This window comes from Rattus norvegicus, chromosome X (assembly GCF_021556685.1).
Source record: "Rattus norvegicus strain SHRSP/BbbUtx chromosome X, alternate assembly SHRSP_T2T, whole genome shotgun sequence".
Classification (NCBI taxonomy): Eukaryota; Metazoa; Chordata; class Mammalia; order Rodentia; family Muridae; genus Rattus; species Rattus norvegicus.
This window is the reverse complement of record NC_141554.1, coordinates 36657314-36679566: the sequence shown is the minus strand read 5'-3', so window position 1 is coordinate 36679566 and position 22253 is coordinate 36657314. Positions and strand designations below refer to the sequence as shown.

The following is a 22253-nucleotide window of genomic DNA, read 5'->3' as shown; positions in this document are numbered from 1 at the left end:
ATTTTTTTACTTTGTTCAGTAAATAAATTGTCAAAGAGATACTGAAAACTTCATTGTACCCAGAGCTTCCACTGGGAGGATGCTGCAACCATTCATTGTATTTATCAATCAATGCTGATGTTCAAGAAAGAAATTCTTATAACAGAGTAAGTACTGAAAACACAATTGTGACTATTAATCACTTTTAAATACTGGTTAACTTTGTGAAGATTTATAGATATCTAAATAGAATATGAGAGATTATTGATACACAGAGCCAAAGATATGGGGTATTTGGATGAGCATTAATTATCCAAAGTTTATGAGGGTATTTATGGTTCTAACACTAAGATACACAAGGCTATATGTAAATTATCAGCAATATACTCTTGCCCCTAGTGTAAGTGTAGGGGTCAGTTTGGGTTTTAATATTTATTTTCATTTTTTATTATTTATTTTTCTCATTCATATTAAAGAACAGGTTAAAGAGCTCTAGATTCTGATAGCTGATTTCTACAATTGTCTTCGCTCAGCAGAAGGTGACTTTCTGAGACTGTATCCAAGTCACTTTGGTAACAGTACTCCCTAGGACATTTCCTGGATCCAAATAGTCAGTTATTTTGTTGAGAATGAGACTTTTTATCCTGAAAAATAGCCCTTTGTGGAGGAAGAGAGGGAGACAGTAATTGTCGCCTGTGTGACATTTTCTCTTCATCTAATGCAGTCCTTTGTACACCATCTAGGTCAATTGTTCTTTCAAAGAACTTCTAACCTTCCTCTTTTACTCTAGATCCAGTCTCCTGGACATTACAGAAAGTAGAGGAAAACCTCAGTCTCAAAGCCAAATGGCTTAGGAGAAACTGAAGTCTTTTCTACTTTAGAGCTTTGAGTTTGTAATTGGGGAAAACTCAATGAAACTCATCACTGTCACTCAGGAACCAAGTTACTTTTTAATCAGTATTTAGTTGGCACAATATTAAGCTAGTGATCACTCAAGTTATGTGAAATTCATTCTGCTCTATTAATAATCTCAGAATAAAATGCACACTTTGTAAAATGAAATACATGAGATTGATATTCCTAAATATAAAAATATTTTGCATATGAACTATTTTAAACCAAAATATTAAAGATAGGCAGATGAAAAGTTAATATGTACTAGATATTAGAAAATGTTTCACTAAATAGGTTAGACTTTATTACTATCCACAGTAAAGACTAGGGAATATTTATACAATATTAGAGTAATTGAACTCATATGCCATCTATTTGAGTTTGGCAAACAAAGGGAAACCCCTATAAAGCTATGACTATTGTTGAACATTTGTTTTAAGTCTTATTATTCAGGTTCAACAGAACTTTATCTTTCTAAAAATCTCTTTAAAGAAATTAATACTTCCATGGTGAAGCCATCTATCATTTAGATGTCATTATGCAAAACCTCTTCCATTAACTATATTATACATGATATTTTTATGAGCTGTATGAAAAAATTCACCAGGGTCTCTTATTCATTGCTAATTAAAAAAGGCAAATATATGAGCAAGGGAGGACAAAGAGAACTCAGCTGTAAGTAAGAGCACTATATTGATTACTTTTGCATCACTGTGAACAACTTGTCTGAAGATGCTTTAATAGAGGAAGGATTTACTTTAGCTCATGTTTTCAGAGGATTCAATTCATCATGGTAAAGATGGCATGAAAATAGCTTACATTATGGCAAACAAGAAAAACAGATACAGAGAGAGAAAGAGAGAGAGAGAGAGAGAGAGAGTAAACACTTTTCTATATTTCTCTTCTTCTACTATTTATTCAATATGGGAAACCATTTGTATCTTATTTTGCTTTTATAGGGATATTATACCACAGAAGCAAGTAAAGAAATCAAGACACCAAAGTTACTACAGCTTACTAACAGCACAAATAAAGGTATACACGATTCAACTGGTTAAGCCTCCATCTATCCAACAAACCCATTGGTTTTCTCTTTTGTTTGTGGGTCATCATTTAGTTCATAGTAACTTAACTACAGCTCTATTGAAATTTGAATTTGCATAGTTATTAGTAGAAAATGAGCTTTTTCTTTAATGACGTTTAGTGACATATCTCACCTCTACTCATTAGAGTCCAGTAGTATCAATCTTTCCTTAGTCATGACAAACAATTATGTCAACATTATCAAGTATATTTTGGAAGAGTAAAGTAATCCCCAAAACGATTTTGGTCACCTCTCCACATATGTGAACAAAGAACAACTTTATTTATTTCAGTCTCCTTTTGCACCTGTGTGGGCTATGAAACATATCAGGTATCAGGATTCAAATTAAGAGTCAAAGTAGAGATCAGTCTCTTATTTTTTCTTTAGTACTACATAGTGGTCTAAGGGCCCCATTGTACCATAGGAAAAGTACCCCAACTATGATTATTATATTGTATAATGTTCTAACATGGACACATGGCTCAAAACTTCTGCTTCCAACAATAATTCTCATTTTCAATATAGAAACTAGAAAGAAACTATTACAATGTTAGGCAAGTCAGGTCTTTGTTAGCTCAATATTCTGCAATGACTCTCTCTTCACTGATCTTGTAATTTTCCCTTTAGCTTTTAGACCTCAACTCTTGCTGCTGTTATGCTAGTCCAGAGATCAGCAAATACCTACTGTGAATTTTTAAATGAATGGTAAATAAAGATTTTATTTTTTTTAGACATCGTGAGCCATGCAGTCTCTGAAGACCAGGTATTTTGAGGTTTTGAATCTTTTATTCTACATTTCTATAATAAGTATATTTTACTCTAGTTTGGGGCACTCCCCACCTACAACACCATATTGTTTTAATGAACTGGGTGTGATTGTTTATTCATTTGGCTTTCTGCTCAAAAATCTATAAAGCAAAAAGTGTTTTCACTTAATGTAGTCTGTAGTCTTAGAGAGTAACGGAAAAATCAATAACGTAGTTGTGGTGTTTCAATTCCTCAAGAGAGTAGCTATGCCTTGTACATGGAAATGCCTTCCTAGTAGTTTCTGTCAGTTTTGCTGAAGAATACTCAAAAGACACTCTAAATTCAAAGAAGCATGAAGGTGAACATCTTCCATCTGGTCTATGAGCTGTTCAATTATTAACATCATTTGCCATCTGTTCTGGGTACAGTGTGAACACTGAGAATGGAGGGGACAGGTATTCAGGGATGCTCTTACAACTAAACTAAAAACAGAGATAACAATAGCACCAAAGGCAAACCACACTGAACACTTGTTGGATGACACTGTTGGATAAGTTCTCCAGACTACTTTTATGTATCCCACACTTGCACACACATGCTTGTGTATACACACATGCATGTCGAGCATATGGGGTAAAAGTACTTATTTTAGGATGATGAATTACTTAACTGCTACCACCACACCTGTAGAAGCTCCTGTTGAAATTCCTGAAAAACTACATTTCTAAGAATCCTACTTTAAAAAAACTAATTCCTATTCCATATATATATATATATATATATATATATATATATATATATATATATATATATGTAAATGAATATCATCCTACATTTTAATTGGGGCAGGGGTTGTCACAAAGCACAGGGACCCAGTCTTACTAGTATAAATAACTGGGAAAGTGCTTTTAAGGGATGATTTTAGGGAAATTGTTTTGAGATAATGTCTCAAGTCTCCAGGGATATGGTATTAATGATCTATACAATGAGAAGACTGAATTCTTTAAATTTTGCTGCTGCCACTAATCAATATGGTACCTAGGTAGTCAATCTATGTGACTCAGTCCCCTGTGAGGTAAAATGTAGAGAATGAGTCATTCTTAAAAAAATTAAGGTTTTTGAGAGTATACAGTGAGATATCTAACTTTAAGTTTATACAGTTAGGTATAGGTTAACAGTTCTTTGTTTTTAAAGTATGCTTAAAAGATTTTAGTATGATGTTAATATTGTAGAGAATGTAAACAGTTACCCAATTCAGTAATTTACTGATGAGGTAGTCATCAAATTAGATTGGCTATTGTGCTCTATTATTTCTGCCTCTGTCTTTTTGATTCCTTTTTACTAATGTATGAACTAGCCTGCCCTTACCAGCCTCAATTCTATCAGAACTATTTGAGTCCTTCTATCATGTATTTACTATGTCAGGATATTTTTGTATTCAATTTCTCAAAAGACTCTCATTGATATGTCAGTTTATGGACTATTGGTTGTAAGTCAGTGGATAAAAAAGGGACAGAGTCATTAGATAAGGAACACATTGAGAAGGTGAATGTATTCTTGCAGGCTGATGAATTCCCAACTGCATTCCCAATGAGGAACTGGAGAAGGGACAAGAAATGCTGGGCTTCAGAAGTGAGAAAAGTGAATCATATGAGACTTACTTTCCAGAAAGCAAAGGTCCTTTATGGATTTGTGTTTATATTTATACTAATGGTTTCAAGGGAGCTAATCAAAAATAATTGGTTGACATTAGGAGGAAACAGAGTTAAAGTCAAAATGAGGATGAATCATTAAAATTCTATAATTGAATGTTTCAAGGTCACGGATTCCTGGATGGTACATCTAGTCAAATGTTTAACAATTTGTTGGAGATTCCAGATGGTTTATAGGGATATATGACTAGGTATTTTTCGTTTGTGGAACATTAACTATAGGTGAAGGTCATTAAAGTAAGTAATATAAGAGAGGAAGCCATATTGAAGCCATGATGGAAGCTTAGGAAAGACATATTAAACTAAGCTATATATATGTGTTATCGCCCAGAAATTTCTCATTATTCTGATTGAATTTCAATAAACCTGCTCCAATATAATCAACCCCACACAATAATTCAGTCATGCTGTATTTTTTGCAAAGAATCTAATATCAACCTTATAAGATATAGGGCATGAACATTTAACTCTCATAAATAGCAGCATACAATCTGATTAAATAAGAAGAATAGAAGTTGAATTGGATATACTCGGAGTTTCTAACAAACCAAATACATGGAAACCTAGAAACAACAATAGGGCCTTCCTAAAACCCATTTCTTTCCTTCTTCTACTGCTCAGCTTCTGCTCCAAGTTGCTCAGAGGGAGAGAAGTCAATGCTGTTGGTAGTTAACGGCTGTTTGGTATATTGTTTCTTTCTTCAGGGAGTCAGTAAACTAAAGAACTGAGAACTCGATGGATTGAACAATACAATCATGTCTATGTTTTGTCTTGATCTGGATGACTTTCTCCTATCTTGGAAGAGACAGGTTAAGACTGCAATCACCAGCATATATGGCTTGAAAACAACTTAAAAGGCTTTGAGGAATGAGCAGTGGGACACCTATGGGCTGTCACTGTTTTGCACACCTGCAAAATAAAGATGTGAATCCAGGTGCAAACGCATTATCCTGCCAACTCTGGCCAATCTATATCCCTCCAAATTTGCATAATCCTCTTAAGACAGTTTTTTTCCCCTCAAATGAATCAGGGCTGGTGGTTTTGTTTATAAATCAGCAGTTACTGATGCAGGTGAACACAGTAACCCATCAGGAGGTACTTTCCTGTGGCTTCTCCTAAGGACACTCAAAGCAGCAGAGTGAACTAAAAGCAATCTGCATCATATTATTCTCACTTATTACTAAGCTTTGTAGATCATTTTTGTCCTAGCTCTCTTACCCATCCCCTGCAACCTTTTTTTTTCACACCTATAACTTCTTATATACACCTCTTTGATATAAAAGGAAACTAGGAAATATTAGATACACTTAGTTTTTAAACAGATTTGCAGTACATTTCCAAGATCTGTCTTTCTTTCTGATTCATTACTATGGTTACCAGATTGAAGACTTCAGGAACATAACCTGTCTCTAGGCACACAGGGAAGACTGATTGCAGTAAACTACAGAAGACGGAGACTGATCACAAGGTGAAAATATCCGCAGTATCCGGTGATTTAATTGTTAGCCAACTGGTCCTGTATAAGCAGATGTGCACATAGACAAGTAGCAGAGAACTTATGCATTGTCCCTCTTCCTCTCCCAAACTGCTAGCGCAATAGATTTATGAGCAGCTGCAAGAATGGCTCCTGTGGCTCTCAGAAGACCTATTTTCCCAGAAAATGCTCTGAACATCTAGGCTGAAGTTGCTTTCCTTTCCCCAGCTGTATGCCCTCTAATAAAGCAAATGTTGTACTCAGCCGAGACTGAGAGCCAATACCAAAAGCATGGCTCAGCAAACGAGGAGTCCACTGACTTGTGGACATCAAAGTCCTCGGCTGGGCTTTACAGGATGAAGAGGCTTAATGAGTTTGGGGAGGTGCAACAGTTAGTACAAGAAACAGCTTCTCTACCTGCCATCCTAGCAACAAAGGCTCAGGTCCTGTGCTTCTGGATCTAGACCTGCTTCGTAAAGGTTTCTGAGGAGGTTTAAGATAGTGAAACCCGAGTGAACTTGTTCACTTGCCTCTGAAAACATATCTGCAATGTGATACCTCATGATTGTACCTTTGTGGTGTCCAAAATAATCAAACTCATCAAAACAAAAAAGCAGTAAATGCTATGGCCTGGGAGAAAGAAAATTAAAGGGTTCTGGTCAAAGGTTCCAAAGTTTCACTAATGCTGGAAAAATAAATGATAGGGTTTTAATGTACAGTAATATAAGTACAGGTTAAAAGACCATACTGTACGTATACTTGAGATTTGCTGAGAGGGAAGAGCTTAAGTGTTCTTCCAAAAAAGAAGCTGAGGGCTAGGCTAATTAGTATAATTATGGTGCTTATATTAAATATGTATATCATATGCTCAAGTCATACTCCATAAATGTAGTTTTATATGTTATACCTAAATAAAGCTGAAAGAGTCATAAGGAGGATACTCCAATATTGCATGCAGAACACATGTCCATAGAAATCTTTTTCTCTGTGGCCCAACACATACATACTGTCTAACTCATTAACAAATATAGCATAACAAACACTGAACTAAGCAGTATTTATTCTTTCAAAGTAGGATTCACTGCAGGATTTTCTAAACTCTGTCCCAATTTTCATTTTTTTTCGCCATTGTGGCAAGCCACTAAATTGATTTCAACCATATCTCACAGTTCAAAAAACATTTCATTAAATGGACCCAGTTTCTTTACTATTAGAATTCATTCATTAAATATTTTCTGAGCATCTACCATGCGGTATTAATGAACTGTTTATAGGGAAATCTGAAAGAAGAGCTTCCAAATGGCTGTCAGAATCCTGATAGACTGAAAGACCAATTAAATACTGCTTACATTCATGGCAACTGTTGCCTATCAAGTTCTACAAGGCACTGTGGATTCACATGAATCTGTGAGGCTCCTCACTATGTGCCAGGTCTTGTACTAGACCCTGACACTTGCTGTTGAGTCCTACACACTATTTGTTCATCACTTCTTGTAGATTTTTGTGATCACTTAGCATAAGTGAATGTATTCAAGAGATTCTAGGAGAAGAATCTCTTTTATTACAGCTCATATTCAGTGGCTGAATTCACTTTTCTACTTAATTCATTAACTAGTAGCATATCTCCATAATAAAAAGTACAGATTACACAGGGACTGTTGAGAATAACCATTACGATCAACCCAAATTGGATTCTCCAAGCTTCATTTTGCAATTTTTATGGCGTGCTTCGTGTTCCCACTATTGTCTGTTTTCTTGAGGGGCTTAAACTTTCCCAGCTTTCCAAACAGTTTCATGCATTTTTCTTTGTGTTCGTTGATTATGTATTCTTCCGTTGTCCATCCTCAGTCAAATTAGAATTCTCTCCAGGAGGTTCCCATCTCTGTTAAGCAGTAGCTGTAGATACAGTTTTCCATTCCTTTCTAAATGCTTGCAGATTTTAATAATGTAGTTGTGGGTCTCATATGCACTAAACGGCAATTATGGTCATCAAAATAACATGTAAGATAGTTTTAATTAAAGAGCCAGAGGACATTTTGCATGAGTATGAGAAAACAAGTTTACATAATGAACTCAATTATACTATGCTAGGTAGCTGTCCATTTTCTACCTACTGACTTGCTGTTTGACCTGAGTCTCCAGTAGTCTGGACTCAAGCACATTTAGCTATGCACACTTAAAATGTCCTATCTAAGAAATGACATGGCTTCATCCCGACTTTCAGATCCTTGAGCTGTTGGGCCCAGTGTAGAAACAGGAAAGTCATTAGAAGGAAGTGAGTGTGTACCAGACACCATGGCTGGCACATTAGAGCAAAATGTAAAGAGGTTCTGCTGTTTGAAACAGCTCTAATACCATTTTTTAAATACCTTTCAGAAAGCCAGGAGAAAGTCCATGGAAAAAGTTGATGAGTATTGCAGGTATGCTATGAACCACTATTTGGATCCCTCATTCTCCATCTGGTATAAATAAAAGAGCCGAGTAGTGAGTGGAATCTGTCCCTTTGGTCATATATGCTGCAGTTATTGTGACAGAGTGACTTCTTTGTTTGCAATCAGACTGTGCTCACAGAGCACAACATTTCCCTCAGAAAACTCAGTCTTGTGTGTGTGTGTGTGTGTGTGTGTGTGTGTGTGTGTGTGTGTGTGTAGCTTATTTGTTGCTTACGTTAGGTCTGTCTTAACCCTATTCTTTCTTGGCACGTGGATAATTCTTTGCCTATGCACAAGATGCCTTAGCAGGTTTTCAGGCTTCTTGCCACCAAATTCCTTTAACATAGACAATCCCTACTCCCAAAGTTATAAATTAAATGCCTCCAAATGACGCTGAATATCCTCTGGGACAGGGAAAATGTATCCCTGTCCAAGAACTACTGCCATTGATCAAAGGAGGTGGCTGTGACACTGACTCTTACTTTCATCTGAAGTTCAAGGTATGGGACAATCTCCAGGTTCCTGTGATGTAGCTGTAAGGTCTAACAGCCAGGTGGGATGAGGCCATTTTCTGGTGAGCTCCAAATGCTACCTCTAAGAATGTGGTTTTCACTATCTGTTTACTTACTTAATTCTGGCTTACTTATTCACAGGACTAAGATGCAATTGTTTACTATTAATTTTATAACACAAACACACATTGCCTTTTCCTAGACAAAACACGTTCTTTATGCTACATTTGAGTTTTTCTGCTTTAGTCTTTTTCTTCCTTGTTGACCCCTAAAGCTGCAAGAACATGCTTTTCAGGCAATTTTTCTATATTCTTCCCTTCTCTAATGAATAACTCTGTAAAGGAAACATTAAAATCTAGTTGTTTAGCCAGAAAGGTTGTCTAAGGTTGTCCGTCACCTTAAAGGGAAAACTTAAGGTAGCATCTATTTCCTTAAACCATGTGTTGCATAGACCCAGAAGCATTCATTTTTCTAAATGGGTATGATTGTGTCAAATGTTATTTCATTAAACTGGGAGAAAATAACTCCAGATTCACTAAGTGTTCCCTCATCCTCATATGAGCTTGTTGCCAAAGAGACCAGCATTGATAGAAGATAAATGAATGTTGTGCTTACCCGAATCAAACAGTCTACATTTAGTTTGATCTTTTTTTTTTGAGTCCTAGTTATCCTGAAATAACAGCAGCTTGACTAACAACCATAGATAACTATAAAGTATCTTCCACCAATTAGGAGAAAGGCAGTAAAGACTGAAGACACCCATAGTAGTCATTACACTGTTAAAGAGCTAAATCCCAGGCTTCATTTCAGGAATAGAAAGGAAAAGAAATATTTTTGCAAAAGCTGCCAGTTTGTATGGGAAAGCCAGCACAGAACTTTAACATTGCCAACTGTAAGATTCAGTTGGAAGAATTTGATTGTTTATTCTACCCTCCAGGGAGTTGCCACTCAGCATGTCTAGATTCTCAGCCCTAGCCCAGGGGAGAGCGCATTTTAGTTTCCTTCCTTTTTTTTTTCAACAATGTAATTTCAAGATGAGGAATTTCATTAATGAGGCTTCTTTAGAAGACAATGTCAGAGGTGTGGTGACAGAAAGTGGTAGAATATCAATAAAGGATGTCAATATTCCATATGTACAACAATGCCAAGCAACCAGAGCTTCCAGGGACTAAGCCACTACCTAAAGACTATACATGGACTGACCCTGGACTCTGACCTCATAGGTAGCAATGAATATCCTAGTAAGAGCACCAGTGGAAGGGGAAGCCCTGGGTCCTGCTAAGACTGAACCCCCAGTGAACTAGACTGGTGGGGGGAGGGCGGCAATGGGGGGAGGGTTGGGAGGGGAACACCCATAAGGAAGGGGAGGGGGAGGGGGATGTTTGCCCGGATACCGGGAAAGGGAATAACACTCGAAATGTATATAAGAAATACTCAAGTTAATTAAAAAAAAAAAGGATGTCAATATTCCAAGGGTTACCATGGTTCATACACTAAGCTTAAACCCCTGAGACTTCAACTTGACCCAGCAAGGTTTGACAATGCTGGAGATTTAGCCATCAACCAATACCTATGTTTAGCTGAGAACTCTTCCAGCTTTTCTTCACAGCACTTCTGGCCTGCACTGAAGATGCATGGAGTGTGTCTCTCATCCTTCGCTACATTCCTGTCACCAGCCTTTCTCTTTATCTTGGTCCACCAAGGCCTGAACTATTCTACCCTGCCATTCTCTTCTTGTCATGATGGACTAGACTCTCTGAAACTGTGAGACAAATATTTATAGCTTTCCTTTAAGTTGTTCTGTCATGTGTTTTGTTCACAGTGCCATGAAAGTAACACAGACTGCTTCGGCATATTGGTCTCTTAAGTTATTTTTATTTCATTCTAGATTGATATGTGTTAGCTTAAAAGCCCACTAACAAAAACTTTGTTTTGCTTTGTTTTGTTTGTTTGTTTTTAACTTAGACTTTTTTTTTACCACATGGAGTTGGTTTCTTTATAAAGCTCATAGCATCTTTTAGTCAGTAACAGGAGCTTTGTGGTTTCCTCAAGTTACCACTGCCTTTCGAAGGCCAAACCTTCCTCACTCTCAACTACATGATTAAGGTTCCCTTCTTAGGATCTCTTCCTTCCCTGCAAATCTCCTTGTCTTCCTTCCTGCATAATGGCTCCTTTCTTTCAGATAAGTCCGTGTTCTGAAGGGTCTGGTCTCTCAGGTAATGCTAGACAAACACTGCCAAATGAAGTTTACTGCACGTCACTGCCTGTGCTGCCATCTCTTTTCCTTTGGCGAGCCACCACATCTGTCAGCCCCCTTCACAGACTTCCAGAAGCAACATGGCCCTTCTGATGTGTGTTTAGAAGGCCCAGTGAGATCTGTGGTAAGTGTCTGACTTTCAGAGTTTAGATACCATTTGTCTTTCTCTAAGCCACCAAGTTTCTGGTGATTTGTTAGAACGATGATAGGAAATACTTGTTACTCTAATTATTCAAGCAACACCTGTTTAAGACAAGCTTTGCTAACTGGGCAATTAAGGGGGTAGTTAAAGAAAAAGTCTGCAGCCATTTTCTTTATCTTGTGTCTCATTCTAGTCTGTCCCTAACCATATGGAAGGATAGTTTCATAGTTTTAATCTATAAATCACAACGAACAGTCTCTAAAGCCTTCCAGAAGATTCTACTTCATGAGCAATTAGTCTTCCAGCCCCTCAGGTGCTGTGCTCTCAATATTTTTCTGGACCGAGGTCTGTGTAATATAGTGAAGGCACTGCATTGTTTGTGTTTAACTTGTAGACTCCCTTCCCTGTGTCTGTCTCTGACATGCTGCTATGCACAGGGTATTTCCCTCCAGCTTTTCTTCCTTCCTTTCTTGTCTCTTCCTACCCCTTATTGATCCTTTCCTGTCATTTCTTTCCCCATTTCTTCATTTGCTTGCATCCTGTTTTTTGCCAGTCTCTTCTCTTCTCTTCTTTTTTTCAAATGCCTCATCAGTTCTCATCCTTGTTTGTAGATTTTGCCTCTCTATCTTCTGCTGATTTTCTAGCACGTCCATCCAGCCCTGATCTTTCATGTTCAGGATGGACTATATGGCTTCATGGACCACTCTACCACGGTGTCTCAAATATTGGCTTATTATACGCTAAGCACATAACCGAACACTTGGTTCTTTATCATGTAACTTCACAATCCTTCTCTTGATAAAGTCATACTTCACCAAGTCAGCTTAAATGTTCTCTTGACATTTTTATGTCCAGTTAATCTGTGACATATTAATTTCACTTTCTTAGCTTTTTGATCTTCACTTAATTTTTTTTTACCACTTTACACTCTAGTTTTGATTATAAAAAGAACCTTTTGTTACTCACCTGTATCCAATCCTCTGAATTCTCAGTATCCAATCCTCTGAAGAATTCTCCCAAGTCTCCAGGTGAATTAAATTTTCTATAATGCAAATCTTACCATGCCATCCTCCTGTTTACATACCTTTTATGTCTCCCTATCACTTTCAGGAGGAAGCTAAATCTCTTTGTTATGATAGAAAACCTTCCCTTCCCCTGCACAGGAAATGCTCACTTCTCCAGCCTCCTCTATTGTGACTCATATTTGATGGAGCCCTAGCATTAGTGTGGTGTTTGTTTTAGCTAGCCATATTCAGAAGACCTGAAATAAAGGGATGAGTGCAAGTGGTCTGAGAGGTGATATCTAGAGCTAGTAGAGGGGTGGTAAAAGAGCCACCTCTCTATTGTGGAAAGGAAAGGCACCAACTCTTGGTGCACTAGTAAGCAAACTTATTATGAACGTCTAAAGCTCAATCCCACGGGAATCACTGGAAGCCAGTTTAGAGAATCTCTATAAAAGGGATAACTAAACTATAATATTTCTCTCAGTCCCCAACAGTTATTGGTGGAAGGTTGTTTAAGTGTAAGTTTTCTTCATTTCCAGACTACCTTAAAAAAATGAGCATGCTGTTAGGACCAAAGTAAGGCACAAGCTTTTCTTAAATCAAATCAAGGTTTAGGATATATTAAGAAGCCATTAGAGCATAGAAGCAACGCAGTGATAATGGGTGCTATATCAACAATTTCTACCATGTGAAATCTACAGTGTATTTCCATAGTACTTCTATAGCCTTTATCATGAATGTGTCATATCTTCCTAGGACATGTTTATGCTCATTCATCTAGCCTTCCATGGACTGGGAGCATCCCAAAGCCACTGGACTTTATATGGTACATTTATATAGGGTATATGAATACATTTAAAAAATTGAGGATCAAGGAAAGAGAATTTTGAAGAATAGAAAACTAGACAAAAAGCAACTATACTTAAGTGGGAAGGTAAGTAGTAATGAGAATAGAGAGAGAGACTCACAGCCTGTGAAGCAAGAAATAATTGGAAGGAGACATGAAAAGGGCAAGAATCTACTTCTGCGAGACTGATTCTGCAAATCACTTGCATCTTGTGTAAAGGAGTTCCTTATTATCAGCCCTACAATATCACAAGTCTGCCATCACACATAACAAAATAGAGAAAGCTCAAAAGAAAATTCTCTTCAATGTAAAAGGTCACCATGTTCCTGACAAGTACCAGCTCTGTACCCTGATAATATAGAGAATTACAAAGCAGTATGACAGTTCTTCTGGATGTCTTCTGCAATTAAGTTTAAATTTCTAATCCAGGCAGTTCTGTTGAAACCTCGTCTAAACTCTTCATTTTTTTTTTCAGGTAAAAAGCAAGTAGAACTTCTGCTCTGGGGAACAGTTACAAGCTTTTAACATCACACTTGCTCAAGAAGTAGCTGTTAACTTCATTAGGAATCTATGAATCACCTTTAAACATCTTTAAAAACATGTGGAAGAATGTGAAAATAATCACAATGATAAAGGGGGCACACACTATTTTAGTATATCTTCTTGAAAGGAAAGATAATTAGGAATCACACCTAAAGAGTTTCCTTTCCAAAGACAAGGCAAAGGAGATCAACAGGGATTTCAAATCTAAACATGTCTTGCATATTTGCTATTTGCTAATTTTTCAGTGATTTGTTTCCCAACATGGGACCAATTCCGGTGGTATAATGGCATTGACATAGTCACATTAGTAGACAAGACAGGAGTTAGTTGTAGCACTGCGGTTCCTAAGAGGCATGTTGGGAAACTGTCATCACTCACTGGATGCTTATTAGGCAAAATAATCATGGGTTCTACCCTAACCCACTAAATTAAAATTTCTTAGAAGGAAGGGAATGTATTTGTGCTCTCCCTTGGCCTTTCAGTGATACGCAGACCCATGTACATTTGAAAAGCATGGCCTAGAGAATGATGATGAAGGACTATCATGTCAGCAGCTGTCCATGAACTCTGTTGTGACCAGCAATTGGACAACTATGCTTGTGACAGTTTATTGCTAAACCTTATTCTTTTTTTTTTATTAACTTGAGTATTTCTTATATACATTTCGAGTGTTATTCCCTTTCCCGGTTTCCGGGCAAACATCCCCTCCCCCCTCCCCTTCCTTATGGGTGTTCCCCTCCCAACCCTCCCCCCATTGCCGCCCTCCCCCCATAGACTAGTTCACTGGGGGTTCAGTCTTAGCAGGACCCAGGGCTTCCCCTTCCACTGGTGCTCATACTAGGATATTCATTGCTACCTATGGGGTCAGAGTCCAGGGTCAGTCCATGTATAGTCTTTAGGTAGTGGCTTAGTCCCTGGAAGCTCTGGTTGCTTGGCATTGTTGTACTTTTGGGGTCTCGAGCCCCTTCAAGCTCTTCCAGTTCTTTCTCTGATTCCTTCAATAGGGGACCTATTCTCAGTTCAGTGGTTTGCTGCTGGCATTCGCCTCTGTATTTGCTGTATTCTGGCTGTGTCTCTCAGGAGCGATCTACATCCGGCTCCTGTCGGTCTGCACTCCTTTGCTTCCTCCATCTTGTCTAATTGGGTGGCTGTATATGTATGGGCCACATGTGGGGCAGGCTCTGAATGGGTGTTCCTTCAGTCTCTGTTTTAATCTTTGCCTCTCCCTTCCCTGCCAAGGGTATTCTTTTTCCTCATTTAAAGAAGGAGTGAAGCATTCACATTTTGATCATCCGTCTTGAGTTTTGTTTGTTCTAGGGATCTAGGGTAATTCAAGCATTTGGGCTAATAGCCACTTATCAATGAGTGCATACCATGTATGTCTTTCTGTGATTGGGTTAGCTCACTCAGGATGATATTTTCCAGTTCCAACCATTTGCCTACGAATTTCATAAACTTGTTGTTTTTGATAGCTGAGTAATATTCCATTGTGTAGATGTACCACATTTTCTGTATCCATTCCTCGGTTGAAGGGCATCTGGGTTCTTTCCAGCTTCTGGCTATTATAAATAAGGCTGCAATGAACATAGTGGAGCACGTGTCTCTTTTATATGTTGAGGCATCTTTTGGGTATATGCCCAAGAGAGGTATAGCTGGATCCTCAGGCAGTTCAATGTCCAATTTTCTGAGGAACCTCCAGACTGATTTCCAGAATGGTTTTACCAGTCTGCAATCCCACCAACAATGGAGGAGTGTTCCTCTTTCTCCACATCCTCGCCAGCATCTGCTGTCACCTGAGTTTTTGATCTTAGCCATTTTCACTGGTGTGAGGTGAAATCTCAGGGTTGTTTTGATTTGCATTTCCCTTATGACTAAAGATGTTGAACATTTCTTTAGGTGATTCTCAGCCATTCGGCATTCCTCAGCTGAGAATTCTTTGTTTAGCTCTGAACCCCATTTTTTAATAGGGTTATTTGTTTCCCTGCGGTCTAACTTCTTGAGTTCTTTGTATATTTTGGATATAAGGCCTCTATCTGTTGTAGGATTGGTAAAGATCTTTTCCCAATCTGTTGGTTGCCGTTTTGTCCTAACCACAGTGTCCTTTGCCTTACAGAAGCTTTGCAGTTTTATGAGATCCCATTTGTCGATTCTTGATCTTAGAGCATAAGCCATTGGTGTTTTGTTCAGGAAATTTTTTCCAGTGCCTATGTGTTCCAGATGCTTCCCTAGTTTTTCTTCTATTAGTTTGAGTGTGTCTGGTTTGATGTGGAGGTCCTTGATCCACTTGGACTTAAGCTTTGTACAGGGTGATAAGCATGGATCGATCTGCATTCTTCTACATGTTGCCCTCCAGTTGAACCAGCACCATTTGCTGAAAATACTATCTTTTTTCCATTGGATGGTTTTGGCTCCTTTGTCAAAAATCAAGTGACCATAGGTGTGTGGGTTCATTTCTGGGTCTTCAATTCTATTCCATTGGTCTATCTGTCTGTCTCTGTACCAATACCATGCAGTTTTTATCACTATTGCTCTGTAATACTGCTTGAGTTTAGGGATAGTGATTCCCCCTGAAGTCCTTTTATTGTTGAGGATAGCTTTAGCTATCCTGGGTTTTTTTCTTATTCCAGATGAATTTGCAAATTGTTCTGTCTAACTCTTTGAAGAATTGGATTGGTATTTTGATGGGGATTGCATTGAATCTGTAGATTGCTTTTGGTAAAATGGCCATTTTTACTATATTAATCCTGCCAATCCATGAGCATGGGAGATCTTTCCATCTTCTGAGGTCTTCTTCAATTTCTTTCCTCAGTGTCTTGAAGTTCTTATTGTACAGATCTTTTACTTGCTTGGTTAAAGTCACACCGAGGTACTTTATATTATTTGGGTCTATTATGAAGGGTGTCGTTTCCCTAATTTCTTTCTCGGCTTGTTTCTCTTTTGTATAGAGGAAGGCTACTGATTTATTTGAGTTAATTTTATACCCAGCCACTTTGCTGAAGTTGTTTATCAGCTTTAGTAGTTCTCTGGTGGAACTTTTGGGATCACTTAAATATACTATCATGTCATCTGCAATAGTGATATTTTGACCTCTTCTTTTCCGATCTGTATCCCCTTGATCTCCTTTTGTTGTCTGATTGCTCTGGCTAGAACTTCAAGAACTATATTGAATAAGTAGGGAGAGAGTGGGCAGCCTTGTCTAGTCCCTGATTTTAGTGGGATTGCTTCAAGTTTCTCTCCATTTGTTTAATGTTAGCAACTGGTTTGCTAAACCTTATTCTTATTGCTAGTATAAGGATGAGATTCTCTTAGATAACCTTAGTAACAAAGCAATCTTAAATGTTCCCATTGGGTTTCTAGAATAGATGAAACAATGGTAAACTAATAATAATCATTTCATTCCCTTTTTCTTTTATATTGAACATCACTCTATCAATTGATCTACACACATTCTCCAGACGTTCATACTAATCTCAACATATAATGTTGAGATGCACAAAAACTTTAAAAGTGAATGAACTAATTTAAAAGATATGCTCTCACTGTGAGGCATTAGATTGCTGGCCTTCTTTTAAACATGTATGATTAATAATTTGACTATTTGCTTATGACCTACAAACATGTCTATCTCAAAAATTACAAGTGTTTGTTCTAAGCCTGATCCAAACTCCAGGGATGGGAATTACCTGACTTTATGCAAAAAGATATATATAACACCATAAATCTGCTTTCTTGGTGACTATAGCATTTGAATCTAGATGATTAATATATTTTTATACTAAGTGAATCTAATCAGAGAGACCTTTTTTTCATACCCAGTTGAATGTGCATAAATCCATTTTCCAATATAATCTCTTGGGTACAGTTTGCATTTCCCTGATGTGAGGAAAAGACAGCTAGCTGTTGCCCAGGGAATACCCTCATATGTGTGATTTTTCAGAAATTGGATTTTGGTTTAACAGTACTAAAAACACTGTCTTGGTAAGTAGAGGGTGAAGCAAAAGCGGTGGTCTCACCTGTGGGCTTAGCAGGGGAAGGGGGCATGGGAGAGGGGAGAAATATAAATACATAAAATATCCAATAAAAAAGGAAGGTAGGTAGAGGATGCATTCTGGTTATGCCTTTCATTGATGAGAGGGAAAAGCAATTATCTATTGCCCAAGAAATCCATATTCGTGACTTTTTTTTTCAGAAAGTTATGTTGTCCAAGGAATCCCTATATGTATGATTTTTTTTCAGAAATTTTTGTTCGGTTTAACAGTACAGAAAACACCCTCTTGATAGATGATGTGTTCTGTTTAGAGGAGATACAGAAACATATTGGGCTGTTGCATATAGACAAATATATTTCCCCAAATGCTGCAAGGATGGGTTTTTCCACTCTAAGCACTGACAGTATTTGACGCTGGGCAATTCTTTGTTGTGGGAAGCTGCCATGGACATGGTGAGATTAATAGCACCCCTGATCACTACACATGAGATGATGGGAGACCCTTGTCTCCTGTATGAGTGACCATCAAACAAGTCTCCAGACATTGCCCAAATGAGTGCTGGGAAACAAATTCACCCAAGGTTGAGAAATATTGCGCTGACTAAACTTCGGGCAAGGAATAGAAAACTACAGAAAGAATTTAAGCAAGGTTCTCCCAGACTGATACTATTCTGATTATACTTTAATGAGTTCTTCATTTGCTGAGGTTTAATGGCAGGTTCGACTTAGTGGTAGTGACATTTGCATTCCAGCAACCTTCTTTCAAAGTCAGTTTGCATTCCAATTGGGTTTGAAGGGTCTTAATGTGGGGAAAGTTCTCATCTACTTAAGACCTAGTTTAGCTACAGCACATATCAATGGAAAGTAAAGACAAGAAATCAACTTTCCTCGTGATTCTTTGCCATGCCTCTGTTTAGATACAAAATGCAAACTCATTATCTCCTTCCTATGATGTATGCAGGTCACATTTTCCCATATAGTTCATTTTGATATAATAAACACAAGAGGAGTGGTGTGTGGGCAGGCAATTGCAGCTATGCTATTTAATATGATGTATTGGCACAAGTTCCCCCAATAAGCATATCAAAAGTTTTGTCACCCAGAATCTGCTACCTGCTTCTGTGGAAGAGAGAGCATAATGCTTTCCACATGTTAGGGCCCGCTCATGAAACATGTTTATCATTTGTCTGTATGTGATTTGTGTTTGATTTGTATTTGAGAACAAATAAATTCATCCCACAGCCATCCCTCATGCCTACTTCAGAGGGCAACCTCAACTACCAGTCTTAGCTTTCTACCTTGTTTGAAACATGGCCTCTTCTTGTTCACTGTTTGTATACACCAGTATAGCTAACCCGGGTGCTTCTGAGGATTCTATGTTGTATTCCTGTGCCTGGCTTTACATGATTTCTAGGGATCTGAACTCAGGTCTTCATGCTTGTGTATCAAGAGCTATCTTCCCTGAATGTTTCATGAATTTTACTCAAGGAAACTCATTTAATATTTATCACAATCCTGTGGTGGGAATAATTGAATTGCATGTTAAAGGTGAGGAAAAGAGACACAGGATTTTAGGTATTTGGGGATTTGTTTTTAAGTATTCTGCCAATCATAGTTAACACTTAAGTTTTTCATTTTAAGAGAAGCAAAACTATATCTCAAATCATCAAACCATCTCACAAAATATCAATCTAACACAAAGTTAGTCAGAGAGCATGCATGGTAAAGTAAAATAAAGCAAGGCCCCTTAAAATTTTGTCTAAATACAAATTAATCATTAAACAGCCCTTGGTATTTGTTGAAACATATATTATTACTTCTTTACCAATTTTAGCAAAACTTTTATTGTTAGTTTGTCACCTTATAGATAAGATTTGTTAGGATGCCACCATAGAATTTTCCTTCCTTTTGTGGACACTATCTGGACTAAATTCCCATTTTAGATGTAGTGTCTCTCAAATCGCTAAACTTGTGGAAACCATGCCCACTTTTCCATACCTGACTATTCATGTCAGACAATATTAAGACAATATACTTGTTAAAACATAGACTATTGTTGGCCATTTTGGCCTAAAGGAAACAGATGTTTGTTTGCCTATAAAAAAGTACAAAGCAAGATGTAGTTGGTAATTTTACAGATGATTGAACTTGTGTTAAAAAGATTAATACAGCCGAGGATATTGTTTAGTAGTAGAGTTCTTGTCTGGTATTCATAAGGACCTGGATTCTACCATCACCACTAATACCAACACACACACACACACACACACACACACACACACACACACACACACACAGACACTGAGAGAGAGACAGAGACAGAGACAGATACAGAGAGACAGAGACATACACATACATACACACACACACTGAGAGAGAGACAGAGACATACACATACATACACTCATACACACACACTGAGAGAGAGAGACAGACAGAGAGAGAGACATACATACACACACACACACACACACACAGGCATACAGAGGGGGTAAGGGAGAGAGGGAGAGGGAGAGAGAGAGACTGAGAGAGAAAAAGAGAGTGGGGGAGAAAACTGCAACAAATTTGATAAGATGGAATTTTACATACAGGAATACATATAAAATCCTTTTTGGTTAGAAAATATTATCCATATAATCAACAGATTATGATAGCTGTTTCTGTTAATAAATAGAAAACACCTGGGTATTTAACAAGCATTTACAAGATTGACATGCATATTCCATGAATTAAGTTTTCCAATCTAGTGTTCTATTTAAAAGAGCTAAAATCCCAGGTAAAGGATCGCAGGCTACTACTGATTGGAGTTGCTTAGTGAAGGGTGTTGTGTCTCTAGGTTCTTTCTCATCCTGTTTATCCATTGAGTAGAGGAAGGCTATTGATTTGTTTGAGTTAATTTTATAACCAGCCACTTTGCTGAAGTTGTTTATCAGGCTGAGTAGTTCTCTGGTGGAACTTTTGGGGTCACGTATGTATACTATCATATCATCTGCAAATAGTGATATTTTGATTTATTCCTTTCCAAATTGTATTCCTCTGACCTTTTTTGTCTGATTGCTCTGGCTAGGACTTAAGGTACTATATTAAATAAGTAGGGAGAGAGTGGGCAGCCTTGTTTAGTCCCTAATTTAGTGGGATTGTTTCAAGTTTCTCTCCATTTACTTTGATGTTGGCTACTAGTTTGTCATATAATGTTTTTACTATGTTTAGGTATAAGCCTTGAATTCCTGATCTTTCCAAGACTTTTAATATGAAGGGGTGTTAAATTTTGTCAAATGTTTTTCAACATCTAATAAGATGATTATGTGTTTTTTTTTTCCTTTGAGGTTGTTTACACAGTGGATTATGTTGAAGGATTTTCTGTATATTGAACCATCCCTGCATCCCTGGGATGAACCCTACTTGATCATGATGAATGATCATTTTGATGTGTTCTTGGATTTAGTTTGCAAGAATTTTATTGAGTATTTTTTGTGTCGATTTTCATAAGGGAAATTGGTCTGAAGTTCTCTTTTTGTTGGGTCTTTGTGTAGTTTAGGCATAAGCATAATTGTGGCTTCATAGAAGAAATTAGGTAATATTTCTTCTGTTTCTATTTTGTGGATTAGTTTGGACAGTATTGGTATGAGGTATTCTATTAAGGTCTGATGGAATTATGTACTAAACCTATCTGGTCCTGGGATTTTTTTTTTTTGGTTGGGAGACTTTTAATAACTGCTTCTATTTCTTAAGGAGTTATGGGACTGTTTATATGGTTTATCTGATCCTGATTTAACTTTTGTACCTGGTATCTGTCTACAACATCATCAATTTCATCCAGATTATCCAGTTTTCTTGAATATAGACTTTTGTAGTGGGAGGTAATGATTTTCTGAATTTCCTGAGACTCTGTTGTTATGTCTCCTTTTTCATTTCTGATTTTGTTAATTTGGATACTGTCTCTATGCCCTCTGGGTAGTCTGCTAAGGGTTTAATCTATCCTATGGATTTTCTCAAAGAACCAGCTCCTAGTTTCGTTATTCTTTGTATAGTCCTTTTTGTTTCTACTTGGTTGATTTCAGCTCTGAGTTTGATTATTTCCTGCCTTCTACTCCTCTTGTGTGCATTTGCTTCTTTTTGTTCTAGAGCTTTTAGGTGTGCTGTCAAGCTGCTAATGTATGTTCTCTCCAGTTTCTTGGAGCTACTCAGAGCTATGAGTTTTCCTCTTAGCACTGATTTCATTGTGTCCCATAAATTTGGGTATGTTGTGCCTTCATTTTCATTGAATTCTAAAAAGTCTTTAAGTTCTTTATTTCTTCTTTGACCAAGTTATCATTGAGCAGAATGTTGTTCAGCTTCCATGTACATGTGGGTTTTCTGTAGTTACTGTTATTATTGAAGACCAGCCTTAGTCCGTGGTGATCTGATAGGATGCCTGGGATTATTTCAATCTTCTTGTATCTGTTGAGGCCTGTTTTGTGACAGATTATATGGTCAATTCTGGAGAAGGTACCATGAGGTGCTGAGGAAAAAGGTATATATTTTTTTCATTTTATGATGAAATGTTCTATAAATATCTGTTAAATTTGGTTCATAACTTCTTTTAGTTTCTCTATGTCTCTGTTTGATTTCTGTTTCCATGATCTGACCATTGATGAG

At 37.4% G+C, this 22253-nt stretch overlaps 1 protein-coding gene across 2 annotated transcripts in view; it reads right to left on the bottom strand.

Annotated features, from left to right (window-relative positions):
- Positions 1–22253, bottom strand: part of Glra2 (glycine receptor, alpha 2) — a 221083-nt gene that overhangs the window by 17509 nt on the left and 181321 nt on the right.